The following is a 22500-nucleotide window of genomic DNA, read 5'->3' as shown; positions in this document are numbered from 1 at the left end:
CAGTACAAGCTAAGGTCACCAAACTAGTTCCAACACTAAGGCAAGTTGGATATAGACTGAGGATGGAACGTTTGAACTTATTTGATCTACAAACTCGACGACTAAGGGGACAGTTGATAGAAGCACTTGAAATTCTTAAAGGAATAACAAATGTAGATTAAAAAAACCTATTCACGCTTAGCACAAATCAGTCCAGGGGTAAAGGATACTAATTGGAATTGAAAAGATACAACACCACTCTGTGCCAATTTCTTTACATGAAAAATAGTAAATACTTGGATTAGACTTCCAGCAGATGTAGTAAACAGTAATACGGTAAACGAGTTCAAGAATAAGTTAGACAAGATCATAAGAACTCTCTAAATGATTAAACTAAATCGTTCTACCAAAGAGCAAATGGAGTCTCCGCAGATGTACTAAAATGTCTTCGAGACATCCAAAATCCTTGTAATTCTCTCTCTCTCTCTCTCTCTCTCTCTCTCTCTCTCTCTCTCTCTCTCTCTCTTTGCATTTTTCCGAGAAGTACCTGTTCACATTGTAGATAACTGCCTTAGCTTGCCATATGGCAAGCTTGAAGCAGGGGAACGGTTCATCACGAGCCGACGAGAGCGTGTTAAGTGTGTGTAGTGGGGGATTCCCCGATCGTATGCCATCCTAAGATGGAGGGAAACCTTTATACAGAAAACGCGCCTTGAATTTTACCTCACTAGGGGATTAGAACAAAAGTTATAATTTCGAATCCAATTCGGAAATACACCAACTTACGTAGAAGCAGCGAAAGACAACGAAAGACAGAACCGGAGGGTAAGGAGGTAGAGTGGGGTTGCAGAAAGGTGAGCCGTTGATCTGCGGAGATGTGGCATCAGTGGGTGCCGTCCCCTATCAGCCCTTCCCGCTGCTCTAAGCATTAACAGCCATCCTTGCCCAAGAATATCAAGTACAATACTTCATTTACCTTTTTCTAAGGACGATGTGGAGTGGCTGGTAGAGATATCATACACCTGCCAATTTTCATGTTTGGTAATCACAATAACTTCATGGAGTCTATTTCGATAGTTTTCATTTCTTGAAACGTCGTGCTTTGTTACCCAAGGACATTTTGAATATATCTTACTTCGTGTATTCTTGGTTAAAACCTAAGTTTCATTAATATAAATGAAGATGCAACATATTTCTTTCCCGGCGTTGTCAAACCTGAATCTAATTAGGGGTCATATTAAAGAATTTTCGCTCTCAGGCAGCCACTGTGAGACCTAAAGGAGAGTCCTGAAATACTAAATTTTACAAAAAAACAACGAGGTTCTGTAACTGATTTATCGAAGGTTATCAAAATATATATATATATATATATATATATATATATATATATATATATATATATATATATATATATATATTATATATATATATATATATATATATGTGTGTGTGTGTGTGTGTATATATATGTATATATATATATATATATATATATATATATATATATATATATATATATATATATATATATATATATATATACTGAAGCAACAAAAGTGTCAGAAATGACTAATCGCAGACTCAGCAAGCATGCATGAGACCGAAAATGTATTAAAATCTCCAATGTTTCAGTGAAAGAAAAGACAGAAAGTGCCTGACTGATTTTTATGATGAAAATGTACAACGAAGAACAATTTGTGACTTCCGCAATGGGAAAAATTCCTACTTTCGACAAATTGCTGGTAGAAAAGAAAATACTTTTTTATGTCCAAGAAATGTGTGTATTATCATAAGCAGTGTTCTGATATAATTTTCTTGGTACTTTAAGAAACAAAATTTTATTGATTGTATTAGCAGAAATTTTAACTGTATTAGCAAATTTGTGGATGAATTATGAGTGCAAGTGCTGTCATAAGCCTGGTTCTCGCATAATCGTCTTGATACTTTATGAAGAAAATCATATATCAACAAAGAGAGAGAGAGAGCCTTACCTTATTTTTTATTTTATGTTTGGGTTCCCCCAGGTCCCTCAGTGTGAGGCACCTCGTATATCCACCAGAGAGTTGCTAATGCATCTTCCAGTGTATTTTGCATCTTCCAGTCTTGGACGGTCTGGGATGCATCTTAGGTATTTATCGAGCTTATTCTTAAACACATCTACGCTCACTCCTGATATGTTTCTTAGATGAGCTGGCAGCACATTAAATAGTCGCTGCATTATTGATACTGGTGCGTAGTGGATTAATGTCCTGTGCGCCTTCCTTAGTTTTCCTGGTATATTTTTTGGCACTATTAATCTACCTCGGCTTGCTCTTTCTGATATTTTTAGCTTCATGATGTTTTCAGTAATTCCTTCTATTTGCTTCCATGCTCGTATTATCATGTAGCGTTCTCTTCTCCTTTCTAGACTGTATAGTTTTAAAAATTGCAATCTTCCCCAGTAGTCAAGGTCCTTAACTTCTTCTAATCTAGCAGTATAGGACCTTTGTACACTCTATTTGTGCAATATCCTTTTGGTAGTGTGGGTACCATATTACATTGCAGTACTCGAGTGTACTACGAACATAAGTTTTGTAAAGCATAATCATGTGTTCAGCTTTTCTTGTTTTAAAGTGTCTGAATAACATTCCCATTTTTGCTTTACATTTAGCCAACAGTGTTGCTATTTGGTCGTTGCATAACATATTCCTATTTAACATTACACCAAGGTCTTTAATTGCTTCCTTGTTTGTGATTGTCTCGTTATTAGGTCCCTTGTATGCATATACCATTCCTTCTCTGTCTCCATAATTTATTGATTCGAATTTATCGGAGTTAAATACCATCCTATTTATCTCCGCCCATTCATATATTTTGTTTAGATCTCTTTGTAGTGAGTTCCAATCTTCATCACAAGTAATTTCTCTACTTATTCTTGTGTCATCGGCGAAACTTCTCACTACAGAGTTTTCAACATCACAGTCTATGTCTGAGATCATAATAACAAACAGCAGTGCAGCTAATACCGTACCTTGTGGCATGCCAGATATTACCTGAGCTTCATCTGAGAGAGAGAGAGAGAGAGAGAGAGAGAGAGAGAGAGAGAGAGAGAGAGAGAGAGAGAGAGAGAGACAGACAGAGAGTCTGAGTTTGTTTGTGTATGAATAAGCTTTAAAGCAAGCTAATGATTTATGTATTGATGAAAGATATATGAAAAGAAAATTCTTAACAATTTTTTTTTCCTTCGAAAGATAAGAAGTTAATTTGACTATATAAAAACAAAATTAATAACAACTTTCTTCTTCAAAAGATAAATGAGTTTGACTATACAAAAACAAAATCAGTAACAACTCCCTTTTTTTCCAACAGATAAGAAGTGAATCTCTTAAACTGCAATATTCATTTTAATCACTATATAATGCAAACACTGAAGAAAAAGAAATCTATATATTTGGGAAGGATTAAATACAATCGGAAATGAAAAAGAATAAAGTAAACAGATGTACTTAAGAAACAAACCTTTCCTTGACTCGCGAGGTCTAAAGGTCCAGGGAATCATTTTAAAAGGCCTTGCATAAACCTGCATGCTTACATGCCTGTCGATCTGACACTGATTTTTCTACCTGGCCCCACAAAGGCGATCTTAGAAAGTTGAACACCGATCGTCGCTTTTATCATTTCCCTTCTATTGTGAATCCACAAAATTAGATGAAGGTTCTCTCCCTTAATAAATATACGAAGAAATGCAGAGATGCCTTCGGTAACGCCAAAGAAAATATCTGATCATTCTAAATGATCGAACTCACACTATTGCAATTTATGGCACTGTTCGACAAAACGTATAACTTTTCAAAAATTCTGATTACCGGTACTAAGCTGATCAAGCACCGTTTATTCTAACACCCAACATAAAAGACTATTAACAACGAAAATTATTAGAATAACCTAAGTCAAGCACGACTGGTGAAAGGGGTTCATGACCTTTGGTTCAGCAATAATGCATAATTGTTTGGCGACTACTCGGGGAGAGAGAGAGAGAGAGAGAGAGATCAATGACTTTATGGTGCAACAGTATAGACACAAGAAGTTCGACCTCAAGTATGAACAAAAGAAATGCCGAATTTTAGTTCTTTTTCTTATGAATACCAGCAATACAAAGAAAGAAGCTACTCTACCCGAATTTTTTTCTAATTTTCAACATGGTTTCCTACGCTAGAAATCCGTGTTCATGATAAAGGGGATTTACTGCACGATGAACGGTTTCACTGAACAGGTGTGGACAAATGTTTAAACAAATTTTTTTCTATCTATATGAAAGATGCATAAAATCAACATATATGAAGAAACGAAAAAGTGAGTATTACGTATTCGAAGTAATGCTTACATCCTAAGGACGTGGGAGTAATGAAAATTACACGTATACAAAAAATAAAGGATATGTAAAACATATGTAAAATGATTAGGATTAAGTTACATATTGAGGTAAATAAATGGCAACGAACTATGACAATTGTGGAGATATGTAATGTATCAAAACTATAGGCGCATATCAAATAGCCATTAAAAAAAAAAAATCTGCAAAAATTAACTTCTTATTTTTACAGTATTGACTATGATCGATTCTTCTCAGAACAACTTTAATTCTCTACACTAAAGCTGCAGCTTATAGTCTCCCCTTTAATTGCGTGGTTTGCATTTTATTGTCTTCCAAATTCTTCTCGACTACTTTATCCGTCCTACTGTAGAGTATACCTGTAAATATTCTTTTCTTGCCATACAGTTATACGTCAAAATAAGATTCCTCTTTAACCTTTCACTATATTATTCAGTTCCTCACACTAAAATTTCCTCTTTTCTATTACCACATATAACAGCAGCTGACGCTATAACACCATCGGGGAATTCTAAATCATTTATCAAATTGCATAATAGATATATAGATATTTAGTACAAACATAGGTACACTAGATCATTTATGAATGATCCAGTGTACATATGCTTCGAATTATCAAATCTATCAATAACAATGAACATCTTCGAACAAAATATGACTGAATTCCCATTGTATAAAATATGATTCTTACGAATATTGACATTTCTCCATGAGCCAAGAATGCTCTTAAATCGTAAAACAACCAAACCCTGACAAAAAAAAAAAAAAAAAAAAAAAAAAAAAAATCCCAGCTCCATAAGGAAACGGTGTTAAAAAACAAATCTTTCGGGGAAACCAATTAAAACTGAAAGATGAGATACCGCCCAGATCATTTGCTTAAATGGTCCCATACCAATGCCCTCCCTTCAACCCCAAGCCTCGGGCCACTACTACCCTCCTTTCTTTTCCCTCTGCTCTGAGTCGGAGTAAAAGCAAAACGTAACCAACGACGAAAGAACTTCTAGTAGAGAAACCATTAAAGTTCTACGGTGGAACAAGGCTGATACATCTGACGACCGAAATATTGTCTTCAGAACTATATCTATCTTTCTCCGCCGTACGCAACAAACTAATATACTGCAGTAGTGTTGCTTATAACCTAGTTCTGTTCTTTACGGCGACGAGATTTTGCTAATTTGTTATCAATATCATTATTATTGTAGGTAGTAGGCTGGCCAGGGCACCAGCCACCCGTTGAGAATGCTACCACTGGAGTTACTGGGTCCTTTGACTGGCCAGACAGTACTACTTTGGATCCCTCTCTCTGGTTACGCTTCATTTTGTCATTGCCTACACATACACCGAATAGTCTGGCCTATTCTTTCCAAAGACTTCCCTTGTCCTCATACACATAACAACACTTGAGATTACCAAACAATTCTTCTTAGATCATAGGTTAACTACTACATTGTAATTGTTCAGTGGCTACTTTCCTCATGGTAAGGTAAAAGAGAATTTTTAGCTATGGTAACAGATCTAGGAGAACACTCAAAATCAAACTATGGTTCTCTAGCCTCTGTACCATGTCCTTCTACTGTCTTGGATTAGAATTCTGTTGCCCCAGGGTACATTTCTCTCTCTCTCTCTCTCTCTCTCTCTCTCTCTCTCTCTCTCTCTCTCTCTCTCTCTCTCTCTCTCTTGTTTTTTTAAGTTTTTATAGTTTATACATCATATGGAAGATCTAATTTGATATTGTACTATTCTTATAATATTTTATTTTTATTGTTTATTACTTATCTTGTAGTTTATTTATTTCCTTGTTTCCTTTCCTCACTGGGCTATTTTTCCCTGTTGGAGCTCTTGGGCTTATATCATTTTGCTTTTCCAACTAAGGTTATAGCTTAGCTTTTATAATAATAATAATAATAATAATAATAATAATAATGCTACGGCTATAATATTACCCGAAGTTTAACGAGACCAACATGGGATTTGTTCATCAGGAAAATATCAGTTAGTGCCCGGCACGGAAATAATAGGAACGAAAATTTAAAATCGTTACCTTGCAAAGGGACTGTTGTCTACATTAGCGGAAGACTAATGTTTTGTGTGTATATGTGTGTGTGTTTTCGAGGATTATTTTGTTTTCCGATATTAGAACCTGATAACCAATTAACTATGGATCTGTCAAATTACTGAAAGGTTATATCCAGCAGCAATAAATATTTGGTATTAACTTTTACCTCAACAGAAGGCTACGAATAGAAACATAGATCTAGAATTGAGAATAATTAATGGCATTAAAAATCAGAACTGTGCTACATTGGAGCATGCGCCGCGAGGGAGGGGAATTTAACAATAAGTTCCAATGAATGTGTAATCAAGATCAATGGTCATTAGCTCATTGAGCTAACCTTCCTCATCATGAGAGGGCAAAGATTAAAATTTTCTCACTCACTATCTAATATCATGAAAATCTCTGCGACAGATACATAAAAACGTCCAAATAAAAAAGGCGACACAGTATCAATCAATTGTCATCGACGCAAACAATCAGATTTTACACAATCTTTTATACAACGAGAGTTACTCAATGGAATTACGATCATACAGTCAAATTCTATGTTACATATATTTCCTAGAAATCAGTAGAATATAAAAATATCTTAATTAATAGAGTACATTACATTTTACAAATGAAAAGCCTAATTCAATTGAAACTAAAATGCCACAGGTGTAAACATATTGATTTTAATAAACCTATAGAAGATGATTATCAATTCATATGATCTAATTTCTAAGAATAGTCTGGTATCTTCCTTGCACATTCTCCTCTTTCCTCACACATTTGACAGCAGTAATCATACTGCACCCTCCACTCACACTAACGTTGGTAACCAATATAAATGATCAGTGGCTATTTGCCCGCAAGTCAAGATTAAGAAAAAACATATTTAGCTATGATAGTGCTAGTGACACATAACCAAACTTTAACATATCCCATAAGCAATAGCGAAGAAAAAAAAAATTGTTTTTTTCACAGTAGCGCTAGTGATACATAACCAAACTTTAAAGTATCCCATCAGCAATAGCGAAGAAAAAAGTAATTTTTTATAGTGGCGCGAGTGTAACCAAATTTTAATTTATCCCATTAGCAATAGTGAAGAAAAATTTTAATTTTTATAGCAGCGCTAGTGACATATAACCAACCTTTAGGTATCCCAACAGCAATAGTGAAGAAAACAGTAATTTTTTCTAGTAGCTTAGTGACACATAACCAATCTTCAATGTATCTCATCAGCAATAGCAAAGAATACAGTAATCTTTATAGTAACGCTAGTGACACATAACCAACTTTAAGTATCCTATCAGCAATAGCAAAGAAAACAGTAATTTTCATAATAGCGCTAGTGACACATAACTAACCTTTAACGTATCCCATCAGCAATAACGCAAGGGTTAAGTTAGGAACGTTCACGTCGTGACCCTGTCAATCCGCAGAGACCAATCCAAACACCCACACCAATACAGCCCAAACTAGTGCAAGACAATTGGTGGTAAAAGGATAAACCCTCAGCCCACTGACAATGACTACAGCCAAATTAGAAATCCAACAATGAACAAACAACCAACTTTTCCAGGAATGCACCTAGCTATTGATACTGCTGGCCAAACTTATAGAAGTGCTATCTTTGTCAAGACAAGTCATTAGTAATGAGCACTACTAAAATTGAAAATGGCCCAAATGAAATCCTTAAGGTAGAAACAGAACACTTGAACATAATTTCAATATACAAACCTCCTATTGAAGCATTTGAGTGGCCCCCTACCTTAGACCTACCAGAAAAAAATAATTTAATCACTAGGGACTTTGGTAGCCACAGTAGAAAGTGGAGATATGAGGACAAAGGTGTACATGGAGAAAACTTAATATCATGGGCTCTGAGCAATAACCTTGAACTACTACATGACCACAAAAAACCTTCAACCTTCACCAGCTGAAGATGGAGGAGGGGATACAACCCAGACCCTGCATTCGTCAATCCCCCAGGCTCCAATCTCCTTACTCAATCAGTTGTAGAGCCCTTACCAAGGTCAAAACATCGCCCAGTGCAAATAGAATTCAACAAAGTAATAAGACCGAAGCTATCAAAATATACCTTGAGGAAAGGAAAATGGACAGCCATTCCTAAAATTATTTAACAACATACTGACATCATACCACCTGGACCAAGTCATTATGATGAATTGGTCAAACTAGTATGGAAATCAGTCCAACAGAATACACCTTGAGGCTGCAGAAAGGAATATATTCCTGGAATGATTGACCAAATTCAAGAACTGTATAAAAATTACACCTTCTCATACAATGAAAACACATTCAGCTTAGACACTACTGAAATTAGAGAAAATATTTCAACACTACTGAGCCAAGAGAGTCAGCAACGATGGCATGACCTCCTACAAAACCTGGATATGACTCAAAATAGTAAAAATCATGGTCAATTGCCCATAAACTCAATTTCTAGAATAAACCTCCACAACAAGTAGCAGCAGTAAAGCCCAATGACACTGCACACCAACTGATTATAAATGGTCGACCAAAGAACAAAAAATGTCGCCAAAAGATGTGACAGCGAACAGAGATGAAGGCAGCCCTATCAGATGGGTCATAGTGGTTTCATGGTATTGTCCTTGCCTGGTAATTGCCAGACAGGGGTTCAAGTCCCGCTAAAACCTGTCAGTTCCTTTGGTCACTGCAACCTCACCATCCTTATGAACTAAGGATGTGGGGTTTGGGGAAACCTACAGGTCTATCTGCTGAGTCATCAGCAGCCATTGCCTGGCCCTCCTTGTTCCTAACTTTGGTGGAGAGGTGGCTTGAGCACTGATCATACTTAATATGGTCAGTCTGTAAATCACAGAGGCCTACTTCTGAAACTATTCAAATCATTGAAAAACAAGACTATATTGGATATAATCAGAAGCCTCATAGAAAACCGTAAATTCTATGTAGAGATGGGTGGCACTAAAAGCAGATGGGGAGCACAAAACAATGGCCTACCTCAGGGCTCAGTCCTTGCACCACTACTGTTCAATATATATACTAATGATCAACACACCCACAAAGTTTGCAGATTCATCTATGTGGACGATCTGTGTCTGGCCACACAGACCGCAACCTTAAAAGATGTTGAAACACGACAATCAGGCACCATAGAGTAGATAAAGCAGTACTATAACAAGTGGTCTTTGAATCCACGGCCCCTTAGGACTTAGATACGTGCATTCCACCTGGAAAACAGAGAAGCCAATTTATCAACTGGCGTGGCAAAGAGCTAGAGCAGTGGTCACCAACCTTTGAAGGTAGAAGAGCCATTTATTTAGAGAATCATAAAAATGTGGTAGTATCAGAGCCACATTGACAAAACCAATCTACTGAGATCTAAAATCAAAATTTGCTGCACTTTTGAAATAACAGAATATACTTCAGATGACATCATCATCATCTCCTCTTAAGCCTATTGATGCAAAGGGCTTCGGTTAGATTTTGCCAGTCTTCTCTATCTTGAGCTTTTACACACTCATCATCTCCCACTTCACGCTTCATATTTCTCAGCCATGTAGGCCTTGGTATTCCAACACTTCTAGTGCCTTGTGGAGCCCAGTAGGAAGTTTGGTGAGCTAATCTCTCTTGGGAAGTGCGAAGATCATGGCCAAACAATCTCCATCTACCACTCACCATGATCTCGTCCATATATGATATCGAGTAATCTATCTCATAGTTTCTTTTCTAATACTGTCCTGCCATTCAACTCCCAATATTCTTCTGAGGACTTAATGTTCTCAAATCTACAAAATCTGTTGAAGATTGTTCCATTGTCATACCATGACTCATATCCATACAGTAACACATAGCCTATCTCACTAAACTGATATATAGCCTGATTTTTATATGTAATTTCAGGTGATCTCATTTCCAGATTTTACCTAACCTAGCCATTGTCTGATTTGCTTTTTTCAATCCTTCACTAAATTCCAATTTTTGTAGGCCAACTAAATAAAAAGTAATCATAGCAATATTATTCATTATACTTATGTTCACAAAGCCAAATAGATAATATATTCTTTCGGACATTATCGTTTTATTTAAATAGCAGCACTTGCGAAATAATCTAACAAGTTGCTATTACTTATTACCAATAATACGGGAATAATAGTGGTGATCACAAAATACCAAAGAAACACGGCTGCATTTTATTCCTAGAGGTTATAATAGCATGCCTTATAATTAAATGAGGAAGTATATTATTATAAAGAAAATTATAAAATTATATTCACATAGCAAGACCATCAAGGTTTTGTGTTATTTTCATATATATGAGAATGCAAAAAAAAAATCAGAGTATTGATTCTATTAGTGATATTTATGGCAGTCACAATATTATAAAGGTCAAGCAACATTACACTCATGGAAATATCACTTTCTGAAAACATAAAGAGGAAATTCATTGATGAAAATTGAAATATAATTTCCTCTAAGAGTCATATACATAAAGTAATTAATGGGAGATGTGTTCCACTGATTCCTTAGAGACCTTGTCAATGTTCGTACAGTAAGAAGTAGTTATCAACTTTAGGCAAAATTTCCTCTAATGAAATTGATGCTTAAGAAGATCTGCTCTCACAAATAAGTGGATCTGAAAAACTTCTTCCCATTTTTTGAAGTTGTCTGACAATGCAATCCAAAATCCAAACCTCAATAACAATCTTATCTTTGCTTTTGTTTTCAGATTTAGTAATTTTCCCCCATTTTTGTAGACTAGCTGTGTCTTATTGTGTTTCTATAGACTCTAGATCAGGAGAAAAACTTTAATTTTTGATGCCTCTAACTTTTTCCTGCAAATCAGTTCTTTCAAGCTCCAATATTAGTAAAGGCTGACAAACAACTACAGAGATATCTGCCCCAAATGGTTTGATCTGAACAGACAAGGTTGCTTTCTCCATTTTTAAGCCTTGGACACGTCCTTTAAAACCCATTTCCAATTTCAAGAAAGCCTTTTTATGGCATTAACATCAAACTTACAATCTGCAGATTTTTTTTTTTTTTTTTTTTGTATTTCTTCAGTGATGAAAAGTAAACAAACTCTCTTTGTCAGGATCTCTGACAAACACTGCAAACTTTTATTCAAATGACAGCAATTCTTCTAAAAGGCATAAAGCCGCATTTCACTTTCTTGTAAATTCAGGTTAGGCAGTGTATCCCTTTCTTTGTAATTTCAGGTTAATATTTAAATATGAAATTATTTAATCTTTAATATTGAAACTATTTGCATGTAATTGAAAAAAATCATTAAAATCTATGTCTTAATATACAAGTGTCTTGAAAGAGCCGCATGTGATCCCTAAGCTAAAACATTACCAGTTACCAGTGTACCTAGGGTAACACTGGATAGAACTTGGTCAATTGTCACCCATTTGCAATAGCTTTGATGAAAAGTTGGTTCTCTCAATTCCCTGCAAAAAAAAAAAAAAAAAATCTAGCTGGAACCAAGTGGGGTGCCAATGCTCACACTAAGAACAATTACCTTAGCCCTGTGCTATGCACCAGCTGATTACTGTGCACTAATTTGGAGCAGATCATCACATGCCCAGAAAGTAGAACCTATGCCCAACAAGGCATATAGATTCATCATGGGGACACTATGTCCCAATCCCATCAACACACTCTAAAAACTTGCTGGTATTGTCCTCCTAGAAATCAGGAAGCATAAAATAATAAAAACTGAAAAGAGCAAACAAATCTTGGACTCAAGAGACCCACTACATCACCATGTGCCAGTTCCAAGTAGACTTAAGTCAAGAAAGAGCTTTGCAGTGTGGAGGGACTGCCAGCCCAAATACCAATGCAGGATGATAGAATGGACCAATGGAGGGACTCTGACAGGAGACTAACCCCTAATAACACAGGGCAGGACTCCATTGAAGAAATTGTTGATGATGCACTACTTCCGATATGTGATTGGTGTGCCTTAATCAGAGCTAGAGCTGGTGCTTGAGTGGTTGAAACAGGTGACAATCTAGTTGAAATGTACCATAAAACTAACCAGTTCTGTGAATGTGGAGAAAATACCCAGATCATCAATCATAGTCTCCAATCATGCTAACTATCTCATAATTAGGTAACTCTGACTTAGTTAAAGTCAATGAAAAAACGTTGAATGGTTGGCTGTTAAGCATGATAGCTATGATGACTGAGCAATAGTGAAGAAAATAGTTATTTTTTAAGAATATTATTGCAACTTTTATTTTACAAGTGTCAACAAGCAACCCAACCAAGTCAGTATATGGGTAAAAAAGTTCCAAATAATTTCTGCCAAAGTAATCTATATCATTTGAACACAGAAAATTTTAGTAGACGCCTGTTTTTTAGAGAATATTCACCACAGACAGTAACAATGATCGGGAAGTTGCTGGGATTTTCGCGAGCCTTTTTACTAGTTAGTAGGGCACGTTGGCAACAGATGGCTCTGGTACATTGTGCGCTTCGTCTGCTACTGGTTTACTCAAGCCTTCACAAGTATTAGAACAATGCCGTCGCCATACATAGGTATAACGAGTAGCTGATGTTGTATATATTGCTCCCTTATGAATAAACCACCATTAAATGTCACATTTTTTGCATTTATCGATGCAAAGGTAAAGTTGTAGATTGATTATGATTATAACTTGCAGAACATGTGTATTTTATATAAGTTCAAGATTATACATTTAGCCAGGGTCTAATAGAGACTATGACCACTTCAAAAGGCCCTTATTTTACTAATGTAGGTGCAAACATGTACCCATAGATACAAAAATCCTATAGCAAGAAAAAAAAGCAGAGCATCTTATTTCGGATGAGTGTCTTTCTCCTCCTCTCTAAGCTATATTTGGAATATGTACTGTACACATTAAATATAAAGCCTAAACTCAACTTGCATTTTGTAAATGCGAGTAAAGTGACTTAGTCATACTCAAAAGGTGATATATGCTGTCGGGTGTTCAATAACAAAAATGAATATTGCATCTAAGTATTGAATTTTGTATTAACTCATGGCTTTGTGTAACGGAAGAGGGTCTTCTGCTTATGAGAAAATAAATAAACAAGCATCAAGCTACATACTGAAAGTATAAACAAGAATATGGGTAACCTAATTATCAATACCATTTAATACAAATATATGGAATATTATAAGATGAATAATAGTAGACCATTATTGGTCAATTGTTATGGTAATATTTGAACCCTCCAAAATACAGAATCTAGTAGTTTTTATTTTAATTAGTTGAGCGCGTCGGCAATTGGTGGTGCTGATCAGGTGCAAGGGGGTTTTTATAGGTAGGCTTTCTGGTCTTCCCTTTACTCTCTTTGAATATTCACTGACAAGTCGTACTCGTCAATGGTTAATGTCTTGGTCAGCGAAATGTGTTCTCCAAGCTGACGTACAATATATTTGTGTTCACTATCGACCTATCGGCATTCAGTCTGGAACAGTCCCTGGCTACCTAATTAGCAAGTTCTAGCTCATTATAATTCTCTGACATCCTACGGAACTAATCGTAGTCCTTCCTTTACCATATTCATATTTTTTTTAGACCTGGCCAAGAAAAGGCATTGGCTTCCCCCTTACCTATTGCCTCTGCTCTCAAGAACAAATCTTGATATCCCAAACCGTAGTTACATAACATATGTGTAAACAGTTCCAACCATGATTGATAATAGCAGCTGCCTTCTGACAACCTTGGCTAACTCCTCAATCATAGCAATTGTCATCAGAACAAGGGGATTGTAGTGAAATGCAAGCCAACCTCTGATAATAAAAATCCTAAGGCAACTTTGCCTACAATCTCGGTAGACGCAGTAATACACCGCAAGCCGCAACATGTGCTTGTCATTCATTAACCGTGTATGAAGGCGCCGTATGAGTACCGGACGGGGAACCCAAGCCTCCGTAACGCTTCCGCATGGGAGTTAAGAATCTGCAACAGGCGGCGCACCACATCATGTGAATCTGTGCGTGTTCTTACCTCTTTTGTTAGGACGCTGCCTAACATCACTTACAATTTTGTGTGACTTCATCAGGTCGGTAGACGCTGTGCAAGATTTTGAATTCGTTTAAAATCCTTGTGGCTCTGTATGACATTAGGCTTAGTTTGGTCGGCCACGCCAGACATCGACAGCGACGCTATTACCTTTTGATGCTCTCTCTAGCGGTTTCTTGCGAACCCACGCCGTAACTGGCCGTAACACAAAAGTGCGTACCTACCTTTACAGTGTAAGAGTGTGTATGAAACACGTGTGGTACAAAACTTCAGAAATTCAATAACACCTTTAGCCATTTCTTTAGCATTGTTCGTCATCCTTAATTGCTATTTAATGTAAATAATATTGTATAAAAATATTCCGAAGATTAATCACGAAAAAACTTGGCTAAAAAGAAAAAAATATCTAAAAATAAATACATTAAGACAATCTTATTACAAAAATTTTAAATAATTATTCAAGATCTGTTAAATTATCATTTGATATATAAATTATACGCAATTTATCGCTAATATACCTTTTTGCACTTCAGTTTGAACAACGAAGCACAACTGTTTGACAAAGAGCAACCAATATGTCCGAAGTGCATTCGCTTTGACATTTTATGTAAAATTAAATGACAAAAAATCATAACATTTTGACAATTTCAAATATCCCTTTGACATAGCTGAAAACGCAAAACTCTTTGACGGTTAGCAATATCTTTGACAATCATCAGTTTATTTTGCCATTATCTCTAAAACTGAATGATAATATGGAATAACCTTTGACACGATATTTAAATTCATTTAAAGCAATTTATAGAGGGGTGAAAAAACGAATATATGCTTCTACAAGTTATCTAATGAATAATCTGTCTTCCATTGTAGTTTACACAGAAATTTTTATGTATATAAACATAAAATGTGTAATTAAACTCCGTCAGGGTTGTCGCACGCCCTAAGAATAACCTCCAAGGACGTTACGAAGTCGGTAAAAATTTCCGTCTTAGCGGATGAGTATGAGTTTCATTATACATTAATCTAAATGTATTGGCAATGGCAGCAATGAGGGTGATGTTGTTACCACATTGTCCTCCAACATTCCTATGAACCCTTTGCCCTCTATGAGCTCTCCCATAAATCCTGCTCGTATATAGGTTGATAAGTTTCGTATCAGTGTCAATTAGTTTTGCAAAATACCAAACCATTATGTAAAACTGGTCAAACTGACGTGCAAAAAGGTGTAATACGGGCTGGAACTTATATGTATATTTTTCTAGATGGGTGTTTAGCAAACACTGGATATGATTGGGTCATTTGTACTTGAAGTGCTTGTTCTCTTTCAACAAAGATTAAATTCCCCTGTACAACCTTTCCACTGCATTGTATGTTCTTGAAAATTCATCCCAAGTTCAGGTGTACATAGTTCACAAATATATTCCAAACATTTGTTTCCGTCGTCCTCCTATTCGGCATGGTCGGTCTGAGATAATACGTATCCTCAGCGTAATCTTGCAGGGGATGCGTTTCAGGGGGGAAGTATTTCACTTATACAGTTTTTTGTTCAACAACAAATACAGGAACAAAAGCTAAAGCAGCTATCATTCTCATACAGAAGGAAAATTCATTATATCCTTGCTTTTTTTGCTGAAATCGGTGAAATTGAATATTCCTATAGATGCTTTGGTTAAAGTTAAAAAAAGAATAAAAAAAAAAACTTTATCTGGGATTGGGGAAGCGCCAGATGTGAACTACTGATTCTGGCTTTTGACACGTACCATTTTAGCATTGCGTGTTAAATTTTGTTTCAGGTATTTACACTATTAGAATTAAGGGGGGATTAAACTTCAAAAATTCCTCTCTAATTCTATATATCTTATTCTGTGATAATACCGAAGGGGGTTTCGACTAATATAGCAGAAGTAATAAAATCTTAAATTCCGCCTCTTATTCTTACCCGTTTTAACAATTCACAAATGAAATTCTCTCTCTCTCTCTCTCTCTCTCTCTCTCTCTCTCTCTCTCTCTCTCTCTCTCTCTCTCTCTCTCTCTCTCTCTCTACGTAAATCTTCCAATTGCAGTAGCAGAGAATTTCTTGTAAACTGGAATTTTAAATCTCTGTTAGATCTCAATTACGATTGTTAGTTCCTTCATTTTTGTTATTCCTCATACGAAGATCTGTTGAATAACATTAAATTACATAGGTTCCTACAAACGAGTTTTGCATGGGGTAATTCTGTACATACACAAACGATTGTAGATATCCCAGATTGATAGAAGGATAGAAAAATATAAGATACATAAAAATTCACATACATATATACTCATACATACATACATACACGCACATATATACATATACATATATATACATACATACATACATACATACATGCATACATATATATATATATATATATATAATGGAAATGCAGAAACAAAAAAGTTAAGAACGAACCTCCAGGGATTGTTAATGAATATATTTACTCAGGCCAGACAGTGTTTCCCCAGGAAATGAGACCGAAATTAAAAGAAAGATAAGGGTATGGAGAGCTTTTGGTAAACAAAATTAGATTATGAAAATTAAAATGCCACTTTCTCTAAAAAGAAATGTATGCAATCAGCTAGTCCTACCAGTAGCCTTTTACCTTATGCATCAGAAACTAGGTACCTTACTAAAGCCTTAAAACCTAAGCTAGTTACAACTTATAGAGCTATAAAAAGAATAATGATGGGAAAACATAAGACGATCAACATGGAAATGAGAGAGAGAGAGAGAGAGAGAGAGAGAGAGAGAGAGAGAGAGAGAGAGAGAGAGAGAGAGAGAGAGAGAGAGAGATTCTTTCATTTGCGAAGTGATAAAAAGGGTAAGAATGAGAGGTGGAATTTTAGATTTTATTTCTTTTGCTATATTAAAGGATATTCTAACAAGTAAGAAAAAGAAATTGATGGACGAAAACAATACCAGAAGGGGTCCCTTGAGATTGCAAACGAAGTAAGGGAAAGAAGAGAAGACGATGGATTGACGAGCTATGAAAATTTGAGGGCATATACTGGCAAAGAAAGACCATACATGGACAGGATTGCAGTGGACTATCAACGGACGATGCTGATGATGATGATGATGATATATCTATATCGATATATGTCTATATATATATATATATATATATATATATATATATATATATATATATATATGTGTATATGTATATATATATATAGGCTATATATATATATACATACATATATATATATATATATATATATATATATATATATATATATGTGTGTGTGTGTGTGTGTGTGTGTGTGTGTGTGCGTGTGTTTATGTGTTTTGTTTTGCTTTGATATGCATAATATTAAGCATCTCAAGAGAAAACATTTACAACATTACTATTTCTATAATAATCATTGTTTCCAATATCATATAAAATAATAGTCAGAAAAATCATTCAAGTGGCTACTACTTTCTTCTTCCTTTAGAATTTAGTATAAAAAATATTTACTAAGAAAATTCTTAATTATATTCATACTAGCAAAGGTCTGACAAATTTCAAGAAACTTTACTATTTTCTTCATCCACATTCGATTTCTTGTTTTGTCTTATTCATGTCTGCATTTTCCTTGGAGGCTTATGTAATTTTCCTCTTATTTGTTAACTTTCTTAAATCTTATTTATTCGCTTGTCTTGTTATATTCATTTCACCAAGGGTGTGATCATTTTCAACATTGCTGTAACATACGTTCAACAGACATTGCCTTCGTCTTCATAAACTTTTTGTTTTGATCATATATTTTGGTGATTATCAGGCACTCTGCTCTGGTGGCGAACAGTCAACGAGACATCAGCAATTATGCACCAACAACCATACAAAGGTCGGCGAAATTTGATAAGAAAATTACTCCTATTTATAACAACAAAAAATAAAGTGATTATCCGATGCTCAGACGTTTATAGTCAACATCCGATCGGATATCAATCAATGGCACTAACGTGACAAGGCACTAACTATTACTGAAAACAAAGTCGAAGAGTTCCTTCTCTTTTAAGGATTTGGCGACGTCCAGTGTTGATGAACACTTCTAGGCGCCTCTAAATTCAAACCAGTTTTCTCTAAGTATTCAATAGTTCCACAGTATTAAGACTGTACACTTTTCTGTCAATTTGTTCTGTATTTGTTTTTGTTTATAAATCAGGGCGTTAGGTAGGCTTAACAGAAGGGCCAAGGGTGCTTGGTGGTTTATCTGGAGGTTGGATTTACCTTATCTTATACCGTACTTTATCATCATCTTTAATCTTCAATTCCAAAACTACTGTCCTCTCTAAACAGTAGACATGTTCCTGTTGTTACTTGTCTTTAATACTTTATTCATTAAATGGCCGTTTCCTTTTCTGTACTTGGCTGCCTTTCCCCATTGGCTTGTAGTAATCTACTTTTTCAACAAGTGTTGTAATTTGGCTGACGGAATATCATAAAAATAACATATCACTTAGCAGTTAAGATATACTGTAGTGATTTAAAAACAAATTGGTTTTCAAATTATGAGAGTAAAATACTCCGAAAATAGTAAATTGGAGCACATCAATATTTAAGCCAGAAGCCTCATCACTAAACGACTGTACTAAAAACGAAGACGACCTCAACCTATGTAATGGCAAAATCTAAGATTGCATTTTGTTTCTAGATACCCATTCATATATCATGCAACCATCCATAAGTATCTCTGCAAGGTTATGAATTTAAATAAAAAGTAACAGGGTATGAAAAAAACTAAAAGATTTCTGCCTTACACTGATATAACCCAAATAGCCATCACTGTGGGCAAAGGCCTAAAGATTTTGGATAGGCTTAAGGAACATATTAATAAGCCTATAGAGTCACAAATACCGGACCCTACATAGTTCATCCATCCATGTATCATGATAATGAGAGTTTGAAGTAAACATTCCACAACTGATGCCAAAAGCTCCTACAAGATAGTAACTGGTCTGTATCAATAACAGATAGGATTCAATATGGTAGGTGTGGGCAAACAATAGTCTTGCTATTTGATCTCGTGACTAACGTATTTTTTTACACCATGATACTCAATACTTCACCGAAAAAAAAAAAACAAAAAAAAACTGACCTTTCATCCATAAAAATATCCCCTGAAAACAAACGACAAACGGACAAAATTTGTTACAATAAGCCAAATCACTGAAATCTTATGTTGATTATGAATCATCTCACGAAACACCCAACAAATTTTATACATCAAAGTGCTAATAAAAAGAGTAAATAACTAAAACATTATAGTACTAGAGCATTCCTCTAAAAGGGGTGACACCAGGTGTTATCATTCCGGTTTTCTGAAAGCATTTATGGGATCAGGTTGCTGGTCACACAAAGTGCCCAAAAGGATAGTCAAACCACTATTGTTTATGACAATAAATTAAATATACATATATATATATATATATATATATATATATATATATATATATATATATATATATATGTGTGTGTGTGTGTGTGTGCGTGTGTGTGTGTGTATATATATATATATATATATATATATATATATATATATATATATATATATATATATATCCTACGCTTATTGATGCAAAGGGAATCTGTTAGACTTCGCCAGTCGTCTCTATCTTGAGCTTTTAAATCAATATTTATCCGTTTATCATCTCCCGCTTCATGCATCATACTTCTCAGCCATGTAAGCCTGGGTCTTCCAACTCTTCTAGTACCTTGTGGAGCCCAATTGAAAGTTTGCTAAATTAATCTCTCTTGGGAAGTGCAAAGAGCATGCCCAAACTATCTCCATCTACCCGTCACCATGATCTCATCCACATATGGTACTTGGCTAACGTCTCTTATAGTTTCATTTCTAATCCTGCCCTGCCATCTAACTCCCAATATTCTTCTGAGGGCTTTGTTCTCAAATCTACAAAATCTGTTGGACATTGTTTCATTGTCATACCACGACTCATGTCCATATAGTAACACCGATCTCACTAAACTGATATATAACCCGATTTTCAAATATAATTTCAGGCGATTTGATTACCAAATTTTACTTAACCTAGCCATTGTGATTTTCTTTTTTCAATCTTACATTAAACTAAAATTCTAAAGATCCTGCATTAGAGATCATAGTTACTAAATATTCAAATGATTCTACCTCATTAATCCTGTCTCCTTCCAATGATATTTCATGCATTCTGGTTAACAACCTTTGCAAGTCCTGTGGTGTTCTGCTAATAAGTACAGGTTCATCAACATACTCTAGATCAGCTAATTTCCTGTTACCAATGCAGTCAAATCTTTCTCCACCATCCCCAACTGTTCTATACATTACAAAAACCATGAGGAGGATAAACAACATAGGTGTCAACACATTCCCTTGGAGTACAGTACTCCACTGTTCACTAAAAATTCATTTGATAAGACTCCACTAGCATTAACTTTGCACTTGCTATGCTCATGAACAAACTTAATCAAATTTACCTATCTAAGAGGAACTCCATAATAACGCAGGACTCTCCACTATCAAAGGCTTTTTCCTAGTCCACAAATACGATCAAAAGTGAATTTCTATATTCTATACTTTCCTATACCACATGTCTTAAAATGAAAATTTGGTCAGTACAACTACTTTTTCTAAATCCTGCTTGTCCATATCACAGCTTTACCTCAATCTTTCACTCTAGTTTCTTTAGAATGAGCATACTATATATTTTCATAACAACTGACGTAAGTGTGATACCTCTGTATGTATGTATGTATGTAAGTATATATATATATATATATATATATATATATATATATATATATATATATATATATATACATATAGATTGTCTAATTTGCTTTTTCCGATCTTTCCCTAAGTTCCTAAATACTTGAATGATTCTACTTCATTAATCCTTTCTCCTTCCACTGATATTTAATCTTCTATTGCATACTCCGTTCCCATCATCTCTGTCTCTCTTCTATTTATATTTCCCATCCTTGTGTGATATTTCATGCATTCTGGTAAGCAAGCATGAGAATCCTGTGGTGTTCTGCTAATAAGGACAGCGTCATCAGCATATTAGAGGTCTGCTAATTTCCTATTAACAAACCAGTCCAATCCTTCACTCTCTCCGGCTGTTCTACGCATTACAAAATTAGATTAGGTAAAATTCAGAAATCAATTCGCCTGAAATTACATATAAAAATCAGACTATATATCAGTTTAGCGAGATCGGTGTTACTGTATGGTCACGAGTCATATGACAACGACACATTCTCCAACAGATTTAGTAGATTTAAGAACAAAGCCCTTAGAAGGATATTAGGAGTTAAATGGCAGGACAGGATTAGAAATGAAACTATAAGAGAGTTTACTCGGAGTGCCATATGTGGATGAGATCATGGTGAGGGGTAGATGGTGATGGTTTGGGCATGCTCTTCGCAGCCCCCAAGAGAGATTAGATCACGAGACTTTATACTTGGCTCCACAAGGCACGTGAAGAGCTGGAAGACCTAGACCTATATGGCTGAGGACTATGAAGCGTGAAGTAGGAAATGACGAGTGGGGAAATATTAATTCAAAAGCTCAAGATAGAGACGACTGGAGAAATCTAACTGCGGCCCTTTGCGTCCATAGGCATGGGAGGAGATGAGGATGATTATATATATATATATATATATATATATATATCAAATAAGTCATATATTTTAATACCTTAATGTCTGGATTCTCTCACCGACCTCAGCATCAGAGTCCCAAGGCGAAACCACTCAATGACAATAGCTTCTGGCCGGCCAGGGAATCGAACCCTGGTCCAGGCAGCTGGCATGACAGTAACGATACCATTAAGCCACGAAGAAAGATAAAAGTCGATGACAATTCTTCTTTACTTATACCTGTTAAATTCAGGATTTTTGTACTTACAAATGAAATCGACCCATCTTCACCATTGTAGCTAACTGGTATGTTTGCATTTGGCATTCGATTAATGATAAATTTTGAACATTTAGACGTGTTTTTCATATCCAAATAATGTCCAGACATTAAGGTATTAAAATATATGGCTTATTTAAATATGAAAAAAA

The 22500-nt window shown here is 35.4% G+C and overlaps 1 protein-coding gene across 4 annotated transcripts in view; it reads right to left on the bottom strand.

Moving 5' to 3' along the window:
* LOC137621476 (nuclear factor of activated T-cells 5-like) overlaps nucleotides 1-22500 on the bottom strand; it is a 426226-nt gene that overhangs the window by 342377 nt on the left and 61349 nt on the right. The gene's annotated exons all lie outside the window — the stretch shown is intronic.

Source organism: Palaemon carinicauda, chromosome 28, assembly GCF_036898095.1.
Source record: "Palaemon carinicauda isolate YSFRI2023 chromosome 28, ASM3689809v2, whole genome shotgun sequence".
NCBI classification, from domain to species: Eukaryota; Metazoa; Arthropoda; class Malacostraca; order Decapoda; family Palaemonidae; genus Palaemon; species Palaemon carinicauda.
Note: the sequence above shows the minus strand (reverse complement) of the source record. Positions and strands in the feature narration are given on the sequence as shown.